General features: G+C 46.7%; 1 pseudogene; it reads left to right on the plus strand.

Moving 5' to 3' along the window:
- Positions 1 to 18,872: 18,872 nt before the first annotated feature.
- On the plus strand, positions 18,873 to 20,059 carry LOC147737008 (uncharacterized; annotated as a pseudogene).
- The last annotated feature ends 436 nt before the right edge of the window (positions 20,060 to 20,495 follow it).

The raw sequence follows: 20,495 nt of genomic DNA on the forward strand, positions 1-20,495 counted from the left end.
CCGACATACACTGCTTCACCGGATTACCACAGAACAAGAGTAGCAAGAGGTGTTTTCAGCAAGGAAGATACCGTTGGTCAGGAAGCTGGAGACTTCTTCAAAGGCTTCCTTCCGTTCTGGGGGCCTATGGCCAATAGTAGAAACATACGTCAGCTAACACGGGTAGTTGAATCTACTATTACCGAAACTGCTGGTGCCCTTAGCAATCTGACAGCTGAGCTTCAGGCGGATAGGCTCATGACATTACAGAACCGTATGGTTCTAGATGTTATACTTGCAGATCGAGGTGGGGTATGCAGAATGATCCAATCGAGCTGCTGTGTCTTTATTCCTAATAATGCTCCAACAGTTTACGAGGCGATCTCTAAGTTGCACAAGATTTCGGACTCCATACATGTAGACAAGGGAAACTGGTCCTTCATGGAGTGGGTTTGGACTCTGATCTCAGCGTGGGGATGGAAGGTTCTAATGGTCATTGGGGTCATATTAGTATTCCTATTCTCATGTTGTCTGATTATCCAGTGTGGTCCTGCTCTGTGTAGTCTTTGTGCTGCAACTTGCCTCAGGAAACCACCTGCGTTTGGAGAAAAGGCACGAGAAAGGATGATGATACAACAACATGTCACTGACCTGATGAACATAGAACTAGATTCAGACATAGATTGAGTAATTGCCTATGTAAGGGCAAAAGGAGGGACTGAGGTTCCGTGACGGTTCCGTGACGACTTGAACCCGTGTTTTCAAGTTTGTCGGAAATACATAATATTAGTATCAGCGAACCGCAAATGATCCATTTAGCATATCCTGGTGTTTTCGCTACGCTACGAGCAAGAGCACTCTTGTTATGAACACATTTCTGATCTACCCATGGCATCCATCTTAGATCGTGGCCGCCATTTTGTGTTTCCTTGCCCTCACATATGCAATAGCCTCTGATCACTTCATTCACTCCACTTTGATTAAGGACACGTAGCCTTAGCCGGAGATTCACCTCTTACGTGACACGTGCACCTTAAACCAGATCACGCTGTAGCTGCATGACTCGACAAAGGCTGCCTCCTCTGCCCGAGGCCAGCCCACCTGAACTGGTTTTCCTGTCCATTGTACCTGATCATGATTAGGCGGCCGAAGCCGGTAGCCTTGCCCATTTACAACCCACAAACATCTCTTATCCCGCTTTTCTATCTTCTGCACCTGGCTCTGCTCCTTTCCTTCTGGGCCTTTATTAGGGGGAGGTAACGAACTTTACGATGAGGCGGTCCGGCTCTTGAATGCAATATTGACAAGGGATTGTGATGGACTAGTGGGAACCCCTCTTCGTGATGTTTGGTATCAGATATTATCGACAGTTCCTGTGTAACGCCAAATATTTATTGTTTAGAGACACAAAAGGTTTAGGAATGTACCGACATGTGAAATATTTGCCTAGAGCACAATTTTTAGTATATAAGGAGCAACCCACTTTGTACAAATCGAACAGTCTCCTGAATTCTGCCCGTGTGTAGATTCTGTGACTTCTGTGTCCCTGCAGTAATAAACCTTTGGTCTTTGACGCCACCATCGAGAAGCCCGTGTTTCTGTTCATTTGTGCACCAAGGCAGGTGGGACTCCGGGGTCTTTGGGTGTTGTACCCTGACACCTCTGGACGGAACCAAAAAGTCCAGAACTCCACCACTGCTCATGTGGGATCCACAGCTACATCTTTAAAAAATAAGAGAATATCATCTGCATATGTAAATGTGGGGTATTTGTAAAGCGCACTGTTACTCTAACCGAGTGTCCTGGTGCTGCAGACCGCTGGGGAACCCGTCCTGGTTTTCTCTGTGCGATGGTACCTTACTGGGTATCTCCAGGGTGAAACCAGGCATCCCTGGCGTCTGTGGGGGGCCGTTGTAGAGATGAGGCAAGCTAATGCCCAGAGTTACCGAGTGTGTTCCCAGGTTAGAGTAGGCACTGAGGCGAGAATTATCGAGTCCGTTGACCCCTGGTCCCCAACCCTGCCGCGTCGGGAATTGAACCCTGCTCCCGGGCCGTCCTCTGCTCCCGGGTCTGCCGCCTCTAACCAGTGAGCCACACCTCTCCACAATATAAGGCTATAAACTGTGTTGAGCTTCGCGCCTCCGCCATTATAAACTGGACCGGATCGTAAGCTACACGCCAACAGTCCAACCACCTGTGCGAAGAGCAGTGGAAGTAGTAGGCAACCCTGTTGAGTTTTGCGGCCCACCTCGTATTCTGCGGAGATCACACCACTGGTCCTTGTTCTGTCCGAGGGGTGGGAATACCGAATTCTAGTCCAGCTCACAAAGCCATCCCAGCCCCATCCTGTCCAACACTATAAAGAGAAACTCAAACGCCTTCTCTGTATCCTCTGCCATGACAGCTGCCGCCCTTCAGTCATAAGTCATCAGTCAACAATGCTGTAAGTCTGTGGATATTAAGCACAGTGTTCCTGCCTAAAATGAACCCTGTCTGGTCTATATGCACCAAGCGAGGCATGTAGGATAACTACCACGTCACTACTATACGGCTCAAGATCTTATAATCAATGTTTAGCATTGATATTGGTCGATACACCTTCACATCTTGGAAGGGGCGGCCCGGTTGCAGTAAGGGAACCACCAGAGCCCTAGAGGCCGGCAGACAACTCTGTGAGATACCATAACATCTATAAAATGTATTTTAATGATTACATATTTTGCAACATAGAAGAAATGGGGATGAGTGGGTTTCTTTTTTTTTTTTTTTTATCCTCATTTGCCCGACACTCGTTCCATAGATGCAAAGAAAACACACCAACCACCTCATTGCCTTCGGGACCTAGGCCCTGATAATTGAGCCGCTTCGCCGAACTAGGCAGAACTTATTAAGGATTAGCGGGAGATGTGGTGCACCATGTTGACACTCCTCTAGGCAACTTCATGCCTGCAAGGCCAGTAAATAGATATTGAAGTCGGGGCAGACCACTAGACTGAGCCATGGAGTAGATGGGCATAATCATCGGACCTTTGGGGGGGGGGGGGGGGGGGGGAACCCCAAGGAGCCGAGAAAGAGATGGTTCACTTCCAATCTATCAAGAGTTTCCAAAAGGTTAGGCACTGGGTACTACAGGATCTAGCCAAATCTATCTTAGATGTTTCGTAGATGAGTGGGTTTCAGTGCAGCGCAAGAAAGCTTGTTTGGCAGCTGAACAATTGTGAACTACCTCCAGTACATGAGACCCAGGAAGAGGGTGGACACACAGAAAAACATGCCCACAGGTGTCATCTGCTCTGTGCCCTTGGATGGTTTGCAAGGAAACTTTCATATTGTGCACACACATATAATGGATCCCATTCCACTGGGCCAAGTTTCTTGGACTGCTGGACGGACACATACACCCACCCTCTCACTCCCCTACTCTCTCTCCTCTGTGCCTCACAGAAGGAACAGCAAGGACTCTGGTTCACCTGAGCTTGTCCGAGTTTACCAAAGAGGGCCAGCAGGCAGCCTTCCCTCACAGGGTGCTGGTAAAAAGGCCTCTGCCCCTGAACTAAAATCAGCTGACACCGGGGTCCATTGACCTCATCCCCTGGTGTGAGGAGGCAGTGGAGACCCTGGACTATGAGTGAGGGGGGGGGGGGTACCCTTTGGGTGGCCTCCTTTCACCAGAGCCTTAGCTCATCTGTTAAATGACTCCAATGGACATGGCAGATTGTTAGTTTCACTGGTGGAAAAAACATAAAGAAGGCCAAAGAAATCATCAGGGCAGAGCTGCCCAGATTTGACGTGCAATGCTAACACGTTTATTCACACCTTATGCGCCTGTGTTGCCATTTTGAGTACACTGAGAAATGTGTTCCCTCTGCTGGGGGAAGTCCTGGTAGTGTAACTCTCCTAGTCTTTAAGAGATAGCATCAGTATCCGAGACAGGAGCGCCTGTGTTCGATGGCGGTCCAAGAGTGTTAGTGTCTCGTTGTAGTGACCCCGGACGCCACTTTTACTGGAGTGTCTGCGGTCACCAGAAGAGGCATCGTCCACTCACAGAGACCTTCTGATGACTCTTTATTATCAGCACCTCAGTGAGAACCAGGGGAGACTCCCCCTGTGGGAGCAGCGACTCCCCCACACTGCTCTGGATGAATGACGACAGGAGACATAAGACGCCTTGTTGGCGCTGTGGCGGAAAAGACTTCTCTGGTCTTAGAGACCTTACGTGTGCTGTAATCCTGAGTCAATCTGAACACGCACTGGTCCTTCAGCAGAAGAGTTCGATACAACATGAACAAGAAAAACATTATGTAAGTAGGAGACAGACAGATGGAAAACAGCATAAGGTAAGCCCATAATGACCGCAATGTAGCGACAGCATTCCTCCTGGTAGCACAGTTCTAAATAATATTAGGACCCATAAATGCTGTCATAAGTTGCACCAGAGGAAGGACCTGCTTTTGTGATATCAAAAAATATCTAAGGCGCGATTAAAAACTATTTTGTGTTCAATCCGAAGTAGGAGCACAATCGGGTGTTACTGATGCAGGGCACAGGGTGGTTCTTTAGATCACATTTGAGTTAAGCCAGTCGTGGCAAGTCTAATGTTGACTGAGAGAGACTTCCAGATCATGAGAGCGATGCGCAGTGGATGTTTCCCTGAAGTTTGGGATTTCAAAAAGAGTAAACCCTCATCTTTTAGAAGTTCTGCTCCTTCTAAACATGTTGATTTGGTTTAAATGTACTCAGGGGAACCATGGTGTAATGCTTTTCTATGACATAGCCTGTCTTGAATGTACTTCATGCTTCAAGGGGTAGATCTGTCGGGCGTAATATGGCTACATTTCCCATTTTCTGGTGCCAGAGGTCAATGGTCAGTAGGCTGCAGAATGAATTTAAGGAGGGAGGACCGTCTTTTATTAGGAAGACCAGTGTCAGACATTCCGTATTCGTAGTTTGAAATTTCTTTTATTTGGGCAGGATTCTTAAAATCAGTGTTTGAGAAGAAATGTCTCCTGTTTCAGATGATTCTTTTTCTGTGGCTTTAATATGTGCTTTTAGTCCAAGTTTGGAGTTTGGGCTGACAACTGGAGATTTATAATTTTTGAGTTCTTGTATAGCGGGTAGCGACCCATTGGGTGACCCAGCGCCTAGAGGACAGGTAAGACAGCTTAGAAATGATACCTAAAAGAATCAGTTTTTTAACTCCTTGCGGAAAGTGAGTAGGAAAGTGCAGCATCTAAGAGACTCCGGGAAAGTGTTCCATAACTTGGGGCCCAGAAAAGAGAGAGTGGCCACCCCTATGGGTGTGCCTAACCCTGGAGAACAATGAAGAGGGATTGGTTGCTTAAACATAGAGCACGGGTGGTCGGGTATGACTATGTTTTGCAGATACCGAGGTCCCGAGTGGGAGTTCATTTTATACATGAAACAGAGTTCCTTCAAATTAATGTGCTTATCTACTGTGAGCCAGTGAAGGCCATGGAGGAGACCAGAAAAGGAAGAATGTGTGGGAAGCAGGAGCCTGGTGGCAGAGTTCTGGACCACTTGGAGTCGTCTGAACACAGTCTTGTCTGCCCCAAAATACAAAAAGTTGCCTTAAATTAACCTAGATAGTATCATGGCTTGGATGACAGTTCTTCGAGCTGATAAAGGACGTATCCACAAGATCTTTTTGATCTTGTGGATACTTCCACAACCTTAGATGCCTTTGGCTCCATGGACAAGGTAGAGTCCAGCCAGAAGCCAAGGTTCTTCACCTTGTTAGTGAGTTCGGGAAGTGTTGGAGCCCCAAAGCTGGGGATTCCTACTCAATACCATAACCTCAGTCTTGTCTCCATTTAATTTTAGAGACTTGGAGTCCATCCAGGGGGAGACAAGGCAGAGACAGGAGCTGAGATCTTCCGAGATAACTTCCGGCTCAGATGACAGAGAGGAAATGATCTGGGTGTTGTCTGCGTAAGAGAATAGGGCATGGCCACAACTTCCCAGTAGGTCCTACAAAGGGCGGACAGTTTAAATGCAGTAACTACTTGGAGAGAGGTGGTAATGTTGTTTTGGGTGGTTGGCAGTTCTGGTGGAAAATGGTGATTGGGTTTCAGACGGAGGATAAGAAGTTCAGCCTTTTTGCAGAATATGTTTGCTGTATCTGTCTAATCCGTGCCCAAAGCAAAGACATGCAAGTGGGTAAAGTAGGGATGTCATTTGTGCAGTGCATTAACAATGTACCGGTGGAAATAGAATCCCAAGTTGTTATGTTATGTTATGTTATTATGTCTCTTTTATAGCGCACGGCTACCCCAAGGGGTGTCCCGGCGCTTTGGCAAAGAGAACTGGAGAAGAAAACACACCAACGACTGCTCGCAGAGGCCGAAAGAAATCAAACAGATTGTACTTGTTCACTTGAAGACTCAACATATAAGTTGAACAGCAGTGGGTTAGGATGGAGCCTTGCGTAGTGAGGGTGAAAGCTTAACTTTAGAGAAGTCACCTATTTGCACACATTTCTCCCTCTCCATCGTCCTCTTGCTTTCTTGACCATTCTCTTTTGCAGCCTTTAGATGCTCTTTGGTTGTATTTCTTCTGAGTCTCATTTTATTTCTGGCAGTAATGGTAACACAAGACCTGCTGTTTCATCCGACATCAAGGAGGAGGCCGAGGACTGCCCCATCGACCACGATCATGAGGACTGTGAGTCAAAGAGAGGCCTCAATATTATTACAGGTGAGAAAACAAGGCCCACTTGAAAAAGACATAACATGTCCTCTCTTAATTCCAAAGGTGGCGGAGAGTCCACCCCTCTACTCCTTCGCGTTTGTGAGCTGTTCCAAGTTGTACACCCCCCATTGTCCCTTTACTATCAGACATATATTGACAGAGAAATAGTCCCTAATTGTTCTCTTTATACTGGACAGAGACTTCAGAATTATACATCCCCACACCCTGTTTATTCTCCTTAGCCCACAATGAGGGTCTTTCACAGGTATCTAGAATGAGAGACCCTGCCCGCCTCCATCCTGGTTAAGGAATTCATGGGCTGCACTCACAGAGATGGTGGCCTGCTGGGATCAACAAACCACCATGCCCGTGATTGCTTTTGAAATAAAGCAATGTTTTGTTTTTCAAATGCAGCCCATTTTCCTTAAACGAAAACGGGATGCGTTTAAAAGGAAAAAATGAAAAGTTTTCTTTTTATGGCTTTTTTTTTAATGGCCGGCAGTGATCCATGGGGCCACTGCCTCCTCTTAAAACATTTTTGCTGCCAATCACAAAGGGGAAGGGGTCCTTTTGGGATCCCTTCCTGTTTGCGAGTGGCTTGCCACCTACTTGAAGTAGGCAGTAAAATACGATTGTTTTGTGACCACATTTGCGGTCTCAAAACAATTATACATCCCCCAGCGAATCACCATTAGGAAAGGATGCCCTTGGCACGCCCCTTCCCAATAGCGACTCGCTAACCCTATTTTTCGATTCATTAATAGATCAGGTTTGTACAACCCTTTTTATTGGTAGCAAACAGCCCGATTTCCCATGTGCGACAGCTTTGTTTGCGACCACTAAAAACTTTGTACATGTTATGTTATGTTAAATGGGTGTCTTGTAGAGCGCACGGCTACTCGGGCAGAGTGTCCCGGCGCTATACAGATCTGTAGAGGAGAGGCCAGGAACAGAGACGACTATAAGCCAAAGAGCCAAGTCTTAAGTTCTTTCCGGAAGGACAGCAGATTGTCTAGCTTCCTAAGAGACAAGGGAAGTTTATTCCAGAGTTGAGGGGCCAGCAATCTGTAGGAACGTCTGCCAATGCGAGCACGTTTGATGGTTGAAATAATGGCCAGAGCTTGTGAGGCCGAGCGAACAGATCTAGAAGGAAGATAGAATTGAACTCTTTTCCTTAAGTAAACAGCACCAATACCGTGCAATGATTTGAAGGCCATAGTCAGAGTTTTAAAATGAATACACTTCCGCGCCGGCAGCCAGTGGAGCGAATCGAGGAACGCTGAGGTGTGAGTCTTGCTGCTGCTGCTGAGGTGTGAGTCCTGCTGCTGAATTCTGAACTGTCGGGAGGCGTGCAAGAAGGTACTCCGGAAGGCCCAGATATAGTATGTTAGAGTAATCGAGCCTGGAACCAATAAGTGCCTGGACTGTAATTCTCCTATGACTAGAGTACGCAACAAGGCAAAACATTGGCCAACTAGGCTGAGAATCTGGGGCTTAAAAGTTAAACCAGTGTCAATCTTTATACCTAGGTTCTTTGCCACTGACGTGGGTGATGCAGGAGGATGCATATTGGCCGGCCACCAAGATTTACAATGGGCATCAGGAGGACAGCCAAAGAAAATAATCTCTGACTTGTCCGAGTTGCATTTTAACTGGTTCTCTTGAAACCAGGAAAAAACGGCCTCAAGGCACCTCCTGATCGAGATGCCGACGAACTCAGTATTCTTGTCGCAGGTAAAGAGGAGCTGCGTGTCGTCGGCATACGACACAATACACGCTCCATGCGACTCAACCAATTCAGCCACGGGAGAAAGATAAACATTAAAAAGAGTGCCTTTTTGGCAGGATTTTTCGGTTGTATCTGTCTCACCCATGCCTAGACCGGTGACATGCAAGTGGGTATGGTGCAGTCCATTTTCAGGTACAGCTGAGCATCAATAGTGCACCGGTGGAAATAGAATCCCAGGCTGTGTAATTGCTCACTTGAAGGCTCAACATATGAGTTGAGCAGCGGTGGGTTCGGATGGAGCCCGGAGTGACTCTGAAGAGTGAACACTTAACTTTAGAGCAGAAATCACCTATTTTTACACAATTCTCTCTCCCTCTCCTCACCCTCATCCTCTTTTGCTTTCCTGTGGTTGTATTTCTTCTGAGTTTCAATTTATTTTTGGCAGTAATGTTAGACACAGGACCTGCTGTTTCATCAAACTTCAAGGAGGAGGCCGAGGACTGGCCCGTGGTGCCTGATTATGAGGACTGTGAGACCAAGAGAAGCCTCAATATTATTACAGGTGAGAAAACAAGGCCCACCTGAAAAAGACATAAAATGCCCTCTCTTAATCCCAAAGGTGATGAGTCCACCCCTCTACTCCTTAGTATCTGAGAGCTGTTGAAAGTTCTACATTTCCCTCGTCCCTATACCCTCTGACAGATGTTGACAAAGACACATAGAGTCTGATCATTCTCTTAGTACCGGACTGAGGCTTCAGCATTACACCCCCCCAACAATCGGTTTATTCTTCCCAGCTCGCTTTGAGGGTCTTTGACATTGATCTACAAAGGCCCTGCCCCCCCTCTGTCCTTGCCTTTCTAGGAGCCCCTTTCACGCCCTGCTGAGTAATTGTCTTCAGAGATTCCTGTTATGTGCTCAGATTTGGTCATATATCATTTGTTTACAGTAATGGCAGACATCAAACCGGCTACTGTACCAGACATCAAAGAAGAGCAGGAAGATTGCTCTGTGGACGGCGAGGACTCGGAGGTGAAAGGAAGCACCAGTGACCAGAGAGGTGAGTAAATAACACCACATATAAATAGATAAGAGACCTCCTTGACCCCAGCAGGAGTGCGGAGTGTCATCTACTGTGCCCCAGTTGTTGGCATTGGCTCTTCCTTTGTGATGGTGCTTTCATTGGGGTTTGTTTTGCAATTAAACAAATGGCATCTTTCTTTTGCCATTTCTTTTCCTCATCTCTATGTTTCTTTCTCCTCTTTGGAATATTCGTTTACATGTTTCATGCTCCTCGTTTCTTGTTCTTGCCCCAAATAGCACTGCTCACTCAAGATCTATTTACTGTCCAGGATTCGGGGCAAGGTTGAGGGCTGGGATTCTATCTGTGTGCTTTTTGGCACACAATGCGTAGCTTACATTTTGTCACTGTGTGACATTGGACACTTGTGGCATTGAATGCAAGGGTGGAAAATGTGTACGAGCCTGCCCTTACCAGGCATACGTGGACAGCAGCCATTCCTTACAAAGGGATTTACTGACCTGGAGTTTTTGGTAGAGTTTGTATTGATGCCAGAAGTAAAGTACATTTTGAGAGACATTTAAATGTGTGTTCATTTAGTTCTGTAAGCCCCCCTAACATTAAAAAAAATTGGTTTATGGTTGTATGCCATTGTTTATTATCCCTAAAATTATCAAATAAATGTTATGCTGAGTTAGTGACATTAGCAGCACCTGTTGTACAAACCAGATGAACTGAGCAGTGATAGTGGAATGATTTCCCTCTTGTTGAACATGGGTGTACACAAGTCGCTGGAGGAGTGATCCGTCTGGAAAGCCCCGGCGGTGCCTTGCTTTGCTGGGGGATATCTCTGTTGCCTGCTCATGGCTCACAGCGATTAATAAAATGTGCTTTCAAGACTACGTGAGCCTGCATCATCTACGAGTGCCCCAAGGTCAGGCTCTTTTGGGGGAAAGTCAACAACTTCATCAACACGGTAGTGGGGGGAACCATACAGCAAGGTCTGGACGGAATCGCCACCGCATTCATGGCCCCAGACCTAGAATCCAGGGATGATCGAGAACTAGTAGATCTCCTACTCACAGCTGCCGTGAAATCAATCCTAGCGAACTGGAAAAGTACGAGTAAAGCAACCTTTAAGAGATGGATAAACTGGGTGACCTTCCTGAGAGGCGCGGGCAACATCACAGCAAAACATACATCCAACCACACACCTAAAAACGAGATGTGGAGCGCCTTAGATGCACATTTAGGATCGCACAAACCCTCCTAGAGGGACAGTTTGGCCAAACACCGAAAGGATTACCCAGCCAAGCTCAGAAACATCAGAAACAACAACCCCCCCACACCCCCTTCTTTTTCTTCTCTTTAGTCTCCTTTCCTTCACTCTAAGGGCCTACAGATAAGTCGTATATCAACAGCAATAACAAAACCTAACGCTGTTTGTTTCACCACAATATACCAGCATCTCATCTGTATGTGCCCCTGCATTACGACTGTACTGTATCTGTATTATATCTGTACAACTTTTAATAATAATAAAAACTTTTGAAATAAAAAAAATAAAAAAAGACTACGTGAGCCTGGATCACCGTAGACTGGGTTCGTTGTGTGTGGTTTCACCTGTACCAGCTGAAACCTTACAATGAAATCCTGACAGCAGCAAAGTTACACTACAGACTGTCTGCACTAGGAGACGCGCCCATCGAATTGGAGCATTTACATGCCTCAGTTAAAGATGGGCAGCCACGGGAACCGTGAACGTGGCACAGGCAAAGTATCGGAGAAGGGTGGGAGCCTCTCTGTGCAAATGTTCTAACACAACCTAGAAAGCCACTAAGCGAAGAAGTGAAGACAGATCAGGGATCCGAGGCTTCTGGTGGAGCGTCTGCACATGAGACGCATTTGTAGCACCGAGCAACTGAGGCAGTTGTCTGCGATTGCTCCCATTGCAGGGAGACCGAGATGCAGACTCATGGCGCGGCCATTTTGGGATGCAGGTGAACACGCTGAAGAGAAGCCCGAGTGGGCTTGTGTGCGCAGGAGTGGAGGAGAATGGGGCGGTGAGCACCGGGACTGTTGGTAGAACGAGAGATCCTTGTAGCCGGTCCAACCCGCCGCTTCAAAAAGAATTGTGCTTGAGTAGAGCTCTCTCCACCGCCAGTGGGAAAGTCTAGTGGCTTGTATTTTCTCAGTGGAGGCAAAATACAAGTCACTATGTTGCGCTATTGGGGTGATTCCACCTTGCTGTAGGAGTGGACAAGGTGTCAAACTGTGGTCTTGGATTTCCTTCCCACTGTGACTGGCTGGGTACACTGGATAAGACAATAAAACAGTGCTGCTTTTAGTGGCGGGAAAACATCACAGTGTAACTCAAGAGACTGCAAGGTGTGGTGTATTCCTCTCCACTGAAGTGGGTGTAAATGCAGTTGTAGTAGACTTAAACTCTTTGAATATGGATTTACAAAATGTGGCAGATAGAATGACCCTTGTGGAGACAGTTTCCAAGGAAAGGCCAGGAGAGGACCCCAGTTACACAGAGAAACTTATGAATGGCAAGAAGCCAAGGAGAATGGGTCTGAGTCTTGTCCTGGCTTATTCCTCTCCGAGAGCTCTCTTGCATCTCTACACTTAAATATTTTTGGAACAAGCTGGTAAATGTGTAATGCATTAGTTTGTGGCAGCCATCAATGCTTGTTGAATCAGTCTGGGAAATGCTGACTGCAGCTGATTTACAGCTTTGATCCTCTTTAGGGAGGGAATCAATTAATTGTAGATAATGTTCAGGATCCATATTTGGTTTAGGGGACTAGACGGTGTGAACAGCAGCTGTTGCTGCTGCTGTCCTTGTTTGATAGACTGGAACACCACCTTCCTACCACGCCCACTTGCAGCTGTCAGGCAGGGTTGCTGCACGAGGGTTGCATTAGGAGCTGCAGCTTTGCACGTCAGTGTGACATGCTGCTGTGGTGTCTTTGAGCCAGGGATGCTTGTGGCAGCTGGATTGTCCATAGCTTTGACTTTTGCCTTCACATTTTGCCAGTGTCGCTCCAAACTTGAGCCCCACCCCCTGCAAAGTACTTGGAGGGGCCCCCTGGCCCAGTCAAGAGCTCTCAGGCGAGAGGGTACATTAATGTCCTATATATCGGTGGCACTGCCCGTCGGTGCAGCAGGCGGCCAAATCTCTATACTCCAGCGGCATCTCGACTGCCACTTTCTGCAGCTTGTCCCATATCCCACCCGGACATGTTTCACCTGTTGGTATCTATAGCGTTGTGATCCCGCCAATTTCTATGATCTTTGTAGCACCACAAAGGATTAAGGCCACCTGGTATCCCAAACGTCTCCCAGTTTCATATCCTCAGCATCTCCTTTTGCCGCTTCCCCTCCAATGTTTGCAAATCTGCCAACTCATCTAACTGCTATAAGGGTGTTTCTAGTGTCATCTTTCCTTCCCTTCCCAACACCCGCATGGCCTTCTTCCAGATTTTAATAACCACCTCTGTAGGACTGAGTGCCTGAAGGGACTGGATGGTGTCATTACCTCACCTCAGTGGTGTACTCCTCGAGAACCAAAATACACCATAGAGAGACTCTACCTATATTAATTTAAAGGCTGCTTTAAGTCACCTATTTTCATTGACCGCTCTTGCTAACCCACCGCAATCAATAACAAAATTCAGAAAAGCATAGTCATTGTTTATTTTTTTTTAACTTTTCTGTACATAAACATTAATATATTCATAAGAACAAATCGTGACTATAGAATTTCAGTGAAATTCATCAGATCCCAGTGGAAACAATTCATTCATCAGCATGCAATCCTTTCATACCCACAACGTACTCAAGCAAAACCACCACCAATACATACATCACATATATACAAAAACAGCATAGTCCCCTCTCACTGCGTGTCCGTAAACAGGGACAATTATTTAAAAATAGGGGATCCCAGAATAAACAGTGTTTTTTTCTGATTCTAGCCAGAGATTTGGTATCGTAACACAAAAAAGGTTTATAAGTTGATTATATTCAAACAAAACACAGTTCCCGAATCAATAAGGAATTTTTTAACATAATAAATGAAAATGCAGAATAAATGGAAGGAGAGGACTGATTCAGAGCGCCGACGTGCGTTTCGGTGGAGCCCTTTATTCTTTTGGGGTATCACCTTCCTCAGGGCGCATGTAGGGAATTTTCAATTAAAAAAGGCAATGGGACCTGTAGAGCTCAACTGGGAGAACGCTGATATAGCTGGAATTCTCCTAATTTCAGAAACAATTGATAGTGTTGAAAAAGCAGGCTCTGCCCAGGGTCGTGAGGATGAGGTTCTACGGTCGGCGTTTAATCTAATAGAAAAGAGACGCGAGGGCCATAGAACAAAAACTTTTCATATGAAATTTGCAAAGGTCGTCCTTGTAGAATCTCCCTTGTACTACACGACTAATGGGAGTGCTGGCCGGAATCAACTTGGAAGAATTTGTGACACTGATGCTCGTACAAGCAGCTTCATGAGGCAGACTCACACTCCATCCCGTGGCTGTAAAACTAACAAACTGCTTGAAATGATTCCCTGAATGTGCGGATGAAAGTAACCCACGTCTGCCAAGAGGTAGAGCGTCACACTGATAACGCGAAACCACTCCTCGAGAACCGTTCACAAAGTCTGCCTTAGGAACTCTGCCTAGTCAAGCATTACATGCATTCTCAGGTAGAAGAACCCCCCCCCCCCTTAGCACGCGTAGGGAACATTCCCAACTCACTGGGGGTGCTATGGGATGACTGGGAATGTCACACCCCTGAATATCTTCCCAATATGTCTAAGATCTCTAAGATTCAAGGTATGGAATGGATCGGGTCTGTCAGAGCAGGAGATTGTCTGAATATTCCAATCAATCAATCAATCAATCAATCAATCACCGCATTTCTAAAGCGCGCTACACACCCGTGAGGGTCTCAAGGTGCTGGGGGGGGCGGGGTTAGGGGCACTACTGATCGAAGAACCAAGTCTTGAGGAGTCTTTTGAAGGCCAGCAGGTCCTGAGTCTGTCGTAGGATGGTAGGGAGAGCGTTCCAGGTCTTGGCGGCGAGGTAGGAGAAGGAGCTGCCACCGGCGGTGGCTTTCCGGATAGGAGGAGCTCTGGCAAGGGCGAGGTTGGCTGAGCGGAGGCTTCGGGTGGGGGTGTGGAAGCTGAGTCAGTTGTTGAGGTATGTAGGTCCGGTGTTGTGTAGTGCTTTGTGTGCGTGGATGAGGAGTTTGAAGGTGATCCTCTTGTTGACGGGGAGCCAGTGCAGGCCTCTCAGGTGGGGTGTGATGTGGTTGCGTTGGGGGACGTTGAGGATCAGTAATGCTGAGGCGTTCTGGATTCGTTGTAGTCGTCTCAGGGGCTTGGTTGTTGTTCCTGAGTAGAGGGCGTTCCCGTAGTCGAGTCTGCTGGTGATGAGGGCCTGGGTGACGGTCTTTCTCGTTTTGGGAGGGATCCATTTGAAGATCCTGCAGAGCATACGGAGGGTGTTAAAGCAGGACACGGAGACGGCGTTGACTTGCCTAGTCATGAAGAGGGCGGAGTCGAGGATGACCCCCAGGTTGCGTGCGTCGTCTGTGGGTTCCGGGGCTATGCCTAGCGATGTGGGCCACCAAGATTCGTCCCAGGCTGATGGGGTGGGTCCGAGAATGAGGACCTCCGTCTTGTCTGAATTCAGCTTCAGTCTGCTGCCCTTCATCCAGTCGGCTACGGCCTTCAAACCTCTGTGGAGGTTGGCTTTGTCAGTGTGGGGGTCTTCGGTGAGGGATATGATCAGCTGGGTGTCGTCAGTGTAGGAGATGATGTTGAGGTTATATTGTCGTGTGTCGTGGGCGAGCGGTGCCATGTAAATATTGAACAGCGTCGGGCTGGGGGAGGATCCCTGTGGGACGCCGAAGATGATCTCAGTGGTTTTTGAGGGGAAGGGTGGGATGCGGACGCCCTGGGTTCTGCCGGAGAGGAAGGATGTGGTCCAGGCCAGGGCCTTCTCTTGAATTCCGGCATCATGGAGGCGTGCTGATAGGGTGCGGTGGCAGACTGTGTCAAAGCCTGCTGATAGGTCCAGGAGGATGAAGGCGGCTGTTTCTCCTTTGTCCATCAGTATCCTGAAGTGGTCAATGGCGGCGATGAGGGCGGTGTCTGTGCTGTGATTGCTGCGAAAGCCGGATTGGGAAGGGTCCAGGATGTTGTTCTCTTCCAGGTAGCGGGTTAGCTGTTTGTTGATAATCTTCTCTGTCACTTTTGCTGGGAGCAGGGAGATGGGGCGGAAGTTCTTGAGGTCCTTGGGGTCCGCCTTGGGCTTCTTCAGAAGGGCGTTCATCTTGGCGTGCTTCCAGCTTTCCGGGAAGGTTGCTGTCTCGAAGGAACTGTTGATTGTTTTCCGGAGGTGGGGCGCGATGGTTGTGCTGGCTTTGTTGAAGACGTGGTGGGGGCAGGGGTCAGAAGGGGATCCGGAGTGGATGGAGTTCATGGTTTTGATGGTGTCTTCGTCGCTGACGTTGGACCAGGCGGTCAGGCGACTGATGCGGGTGGTGGTCGCAGACGTGGTGGACTCGGTGGTGGGTGCCGGGTGTCGGAGGTGAAGCTGTTGTGGATGTCGTGATCTTGAGGTGAAAGAAGGTGGCCAGGGAATCGCACAGGTCTTGTGATGGTGGGATGTCGTTGGTGTTGGAGCTGGGGTTGGAGAGTTCTTTCACGAGACTGAAGAGCTCTTTGGTGTTGTGTGCGTTGTTGTCTAAGCGATCCTTGAAGGCAGTCCTCTCGGCGGTCCTGATGAGTTGGGGGTGTCTGCGGGTGGCACTCTTGTGGGATGTGTGGCTGTCTGGTGGTTTTGTGTGCCCGATCGAGGGCCAAACAGTCAGCAAGGTTCAACGGTTGTTGCTTTAATGCCTCCCTGCACCAGATCTTAATCCAGCACAATATGGCGCTTAAGGGCACCAAATCTGTCACTTGTCCAAGGCCGAGCTCTACCTGCACGAGAATGCTGGGGTAGAATGTGGAACCTGTACCATCTGGCATAGAAATGTATTCTCGGCGGTTGAATCCTATCAAAGTTTGCATGTAAGTTGTAAATGCAGAAGAGCGTAGTATAAGGAAAGAATCTTTGTAGTGTAAGCAAATAAAATATGATTCAATAAATTAAATGATTACTGTAAGAGGCCACATAAAGGTTGAAAAGAGTTGAGTTTGGAGATCACACAGACCAGTGACTCGTTGTGTGGAAGAGACTGAGAGAGAACCACATCTATTTGTCGAGTAAAGTCTGACAAAAAATAGGAAAGCGGAAGGGGAACTATGTCACTGACTTTCATTTGTGCCAGGCAGGAATTTTGATGATTTCACAATCCTCCCTGATTTCAAGAAGCTCTTCGTAAGGGTAGAAAGTGCTACTGCAAATCAGTTTGCACTTTTCTAGAACTTCTGGAAGTGGGATGAGGACTGTACTCATCACAGCTATATAATGCCAGAGACCCGGGAATAGCCGATTGAGGTCTGAAAGGGCTGATCATTATGACTGAAGCTGCCCGGCTGGAAGCGTTCTTGAAGATACCGAGCACATTTCAGAGAGTGTTCCGTGTGCTGTACGTAGACCCTGCTAGACAATTTTGAATGTCCCCTGAATGGTAAACGGGCATGTACCTCTGTCCTGACTACATGCAAAATGGTCTTCTGACTCTTGTTTTAGCCCATGTGTCGTGCTAATCTGGCATGTACGCAGAGAACGTGGTCTGTCGCTGACAATGTGAGGTCCAAGGTCTGTTCTGTAACCTGAGGGGTGCACCGAGCATCTCTCATAGGCAATGGACCAAATAGGAAATAGACTACTGCGCTTGCCTTGGTTAAGTCACTTAAACTGGTGGGGGCAGCTAACTATGTTTTGTGAAAACTGTGCATAAAGACACTTTTCTCTATGTAAACTAAAGTATGGTCTACTAACCCTCTCAAATAAATGGTCCACTTTTTGTGAGACTCAAAACTTTTTGCTGTCATTTTATGTGCATGTCAAGCATGTATGTCTGTGTAGTCAGTGTGTAGCACAGATATGATGGTAGGACTTTGTATGTGTGTGTATATGTCAGAGTACTGAAGCCAGTGGAATCCATAGTGGGTGCCTCTAGTTTCATATAGCACAAGATGAAGCGGAAAAGCGAGGATAGCTTCGCCCGACAGGGAAAGTGTATTGGCTGCATTACTGTGACTGGAGTAGACATTGAAGGAGGAGAATGGAGACAGGTCTACAGTTTTAAATTCCATGACGACTTTGTCTTGTCATTTCCACCCCCTCTGAGGTCACACGTCCCAGTGTTTTGCCCTATTCCTCCTTCCCTCCCCCCCCCCTCCTTGCGGACGGGACCTGGCGGACACCCCGCCACTGCCCCTGCCACTGATTGATGTCTTTTCACGGTTGCCCAGCATGGGCGCACACGACCCTCTGTATGCGTGAAGTGATGTGTGATTGATATTACAGACCTGCACCATTGTTCGTTGTTTTTCTTTTTCATTGTTGGTTGGGGTGGGATGGGCGAAAACAGTGGCCGTAGACATATCTTTTCAAACTGCCGTTTCAGCAGGCTATGGCCTGTTGTTCTCTATAGGGTTGAGAGGCAGCACTATCAACGCGAGATCCGTCTGGTTGTCTAAGGCGCTGAAAAAATGTAAGACCACTTACCGTGCTAATGTTACGCTGCTGATATACGTGTCCTTACTGTACCATGCACTTCTCCTGTGAGTCATGCAACCCGATTATTTGTACCACTACTTATGGTTCAGCACTTTTTATGTGATGTTTGCCTTCATGGCGGCCTGCCTCCGGGTTGTTGGTGTGACGCAGTGTAACTTTTATTTCTTTATGTATAAATAAATGTCTTGCACCAAAAAAAATAAAAAATAAATCCATGACGACTTTGTTAGCAAGGTTTCTGTCGGATAATTTCTTCCTGAGCCCTGCCACTTGGTAGAAGGTAAATGTGACGGGTGAGACAAACAAGCTCAATCAACCACAACTGGGGCCCAGAAGCTGTTGTCTGTTTTGTGGCCCCTGAATGGGATCTGACAGACTGCCATACTCTTACTGTGACTGTATTGCCAAGCATTTGCATGTCACACGATTGCACAATACCATCCAATTGCCTTGTTCAGGGATTCATGTGTGTGGCTGAAAGTCCTTGCATTGTCCTTTTTTAGGGCTAAGCGTTAGCACTTTAAATTAGAGTACTGTCCCAACATTTGTCTATCAATGTAAAGTTTGAAACTTTCATTTTAGTAGAACCCCAACAACTAACTGTAAAGATAATGTGCAGATTTGGCATGTAGCATCGCAGCTCTGTGGTTGTATTTTATTAAGCAATTCCTCATTTCTAAACTTGCCTTTTTTATTTTATTCTGCAGTGCAACAATTGAAGACGGGAAAAATGAACAAAAAAAAGTCCTATACATGCTCTGAATGCAAGGTGAACTTTACTCAGAAGTCCATATTAAAAAAACATCAACAACTCCACAAGAAGCAAAGATTATTTCCCTGTACTCAATGTGAGAAGAGTTTCTTAAAAAAAACAGATCTTGTAGCGCATCAGAGAATCCACGAAGGTGTGCGACCTTTTCACTGCAATGAGTGTGGGAAAAGTTTTACTCATCGGGCAACTCTTTTTCATCACCGAAAAATACATATCGAAGTTAGGCCTTTTCCCTGCACAGAGTGTGTGAAGAGATTTATCAGCAAGGAGGCCCTTGAGATGCATCAGAGAATCCACACAGGGCAGAGACCTTTCCCCTGCACTGAGTGCGGAAAGAGCTTTACTACACAGTCATATCTTAGACAACATGAAAGAAGACACACAGGAGTGAGGACTTTTCACTGCTCTGAGTGTGAGAAAAGCTTTGCTCGTAAGTCACATCTTTTAAATCACCAAAGAACACACACAGGTGCGAGGCCTTTTCAATGCAATGAGTGTGACAAAGCTTTCGCTCAAAAGTCAAATCTTTATCAGCACCAAAAACTACACACAGGAATGAGACCCTTCCTCTGCACCGAGTGCGAGAAAGGATTTATTAGTAAGGCAAGTCTTCTTGAGCACCAACAGATACACACAGGTTTGAAGTCTTTTCACTGCCCAAAGTGCGACAAACGTTTTATTCAAAGGCCTAATCTTCTACGACATCAAAGAATCCACACAGGACTGAGGCCATATCACTGCAACGTTTGTGAGAAAGCTTTACTCATAGGTCAACTCTTGTGTCTCATGAACGAATACACTTAGGAGTGAAGCTCCATCAGTGTACTGAGTGTGAGAAAAGCTTTACTCGAAGGTCAACTCTTGTAGTTCACCTAAGAGTGCACACAGGAGTGAAGCCCTTCCACTGTACCGATTGTAAAAAGACCTTTACTCAAAAGATAAATCTTATTCAGCATCAAAGAATACACACAGGAGCGAGGCCATTTCACTGCAGTGAGTGTGAGAAAACCTTTGCCCGAAAGTTGGGTCTTGTCAAGCACAAAAGGACACACACAGCAGCGAAGCAGTTTCATTGCAGTGAGTATGAGAAAAACTTTACTCAAAGGTTTGATCTTACAAATCACCAAAAAATAGGCACTGGATGAAGATCATTTTTAGTTTCAAATAAAAACGTATAGAGCTTGTGAGAATCCACAAACGATATATATATATATATATAAATCTTCATCGGATCTTTTCCACTGCCATAAATAGTGACCTTGCATTCTTGAAAGCCTGAAATGATGGTAAAGTTATCACTACAGAAAAATTGCCTGCCACTTCTTTTAATTTATGTCTCAATATTGATTCATTTGATTCAACAACAGTAGACAAGCCGTGTTTTTTTTTGGGCCCAGTACTGTACAGATTGTACTCTTATGTCATTGCGCTGCAAAAAGTGTGACCAACCTCTTGATACACCAGAGGATTTTGTAGCACAGCAATAAAATGGACACAGTAAAATGAACTTTCATCTGTTTTGCACTATATTTCTCTTAGGTACAAATGTGATGCCTATACGAAGCCTAAACTGAATCCTCA

The sequence above is a fragment of the Lissotriton vulgaris genome, chromosome 1_1 (genome assembly GCF_964263255.1).
Source record: "Lissotriton vulgaris chromosome 1_1, aLisVul1.2, whole genome shotgun sequence".
NCBI classification, from domain to species: domain Eukaryota; kingdom Metazoa; phylum Chordata; class Amphibia; order Caudata; family Salamandridae; genus Lissotriton; species Lissotriton vulgaris.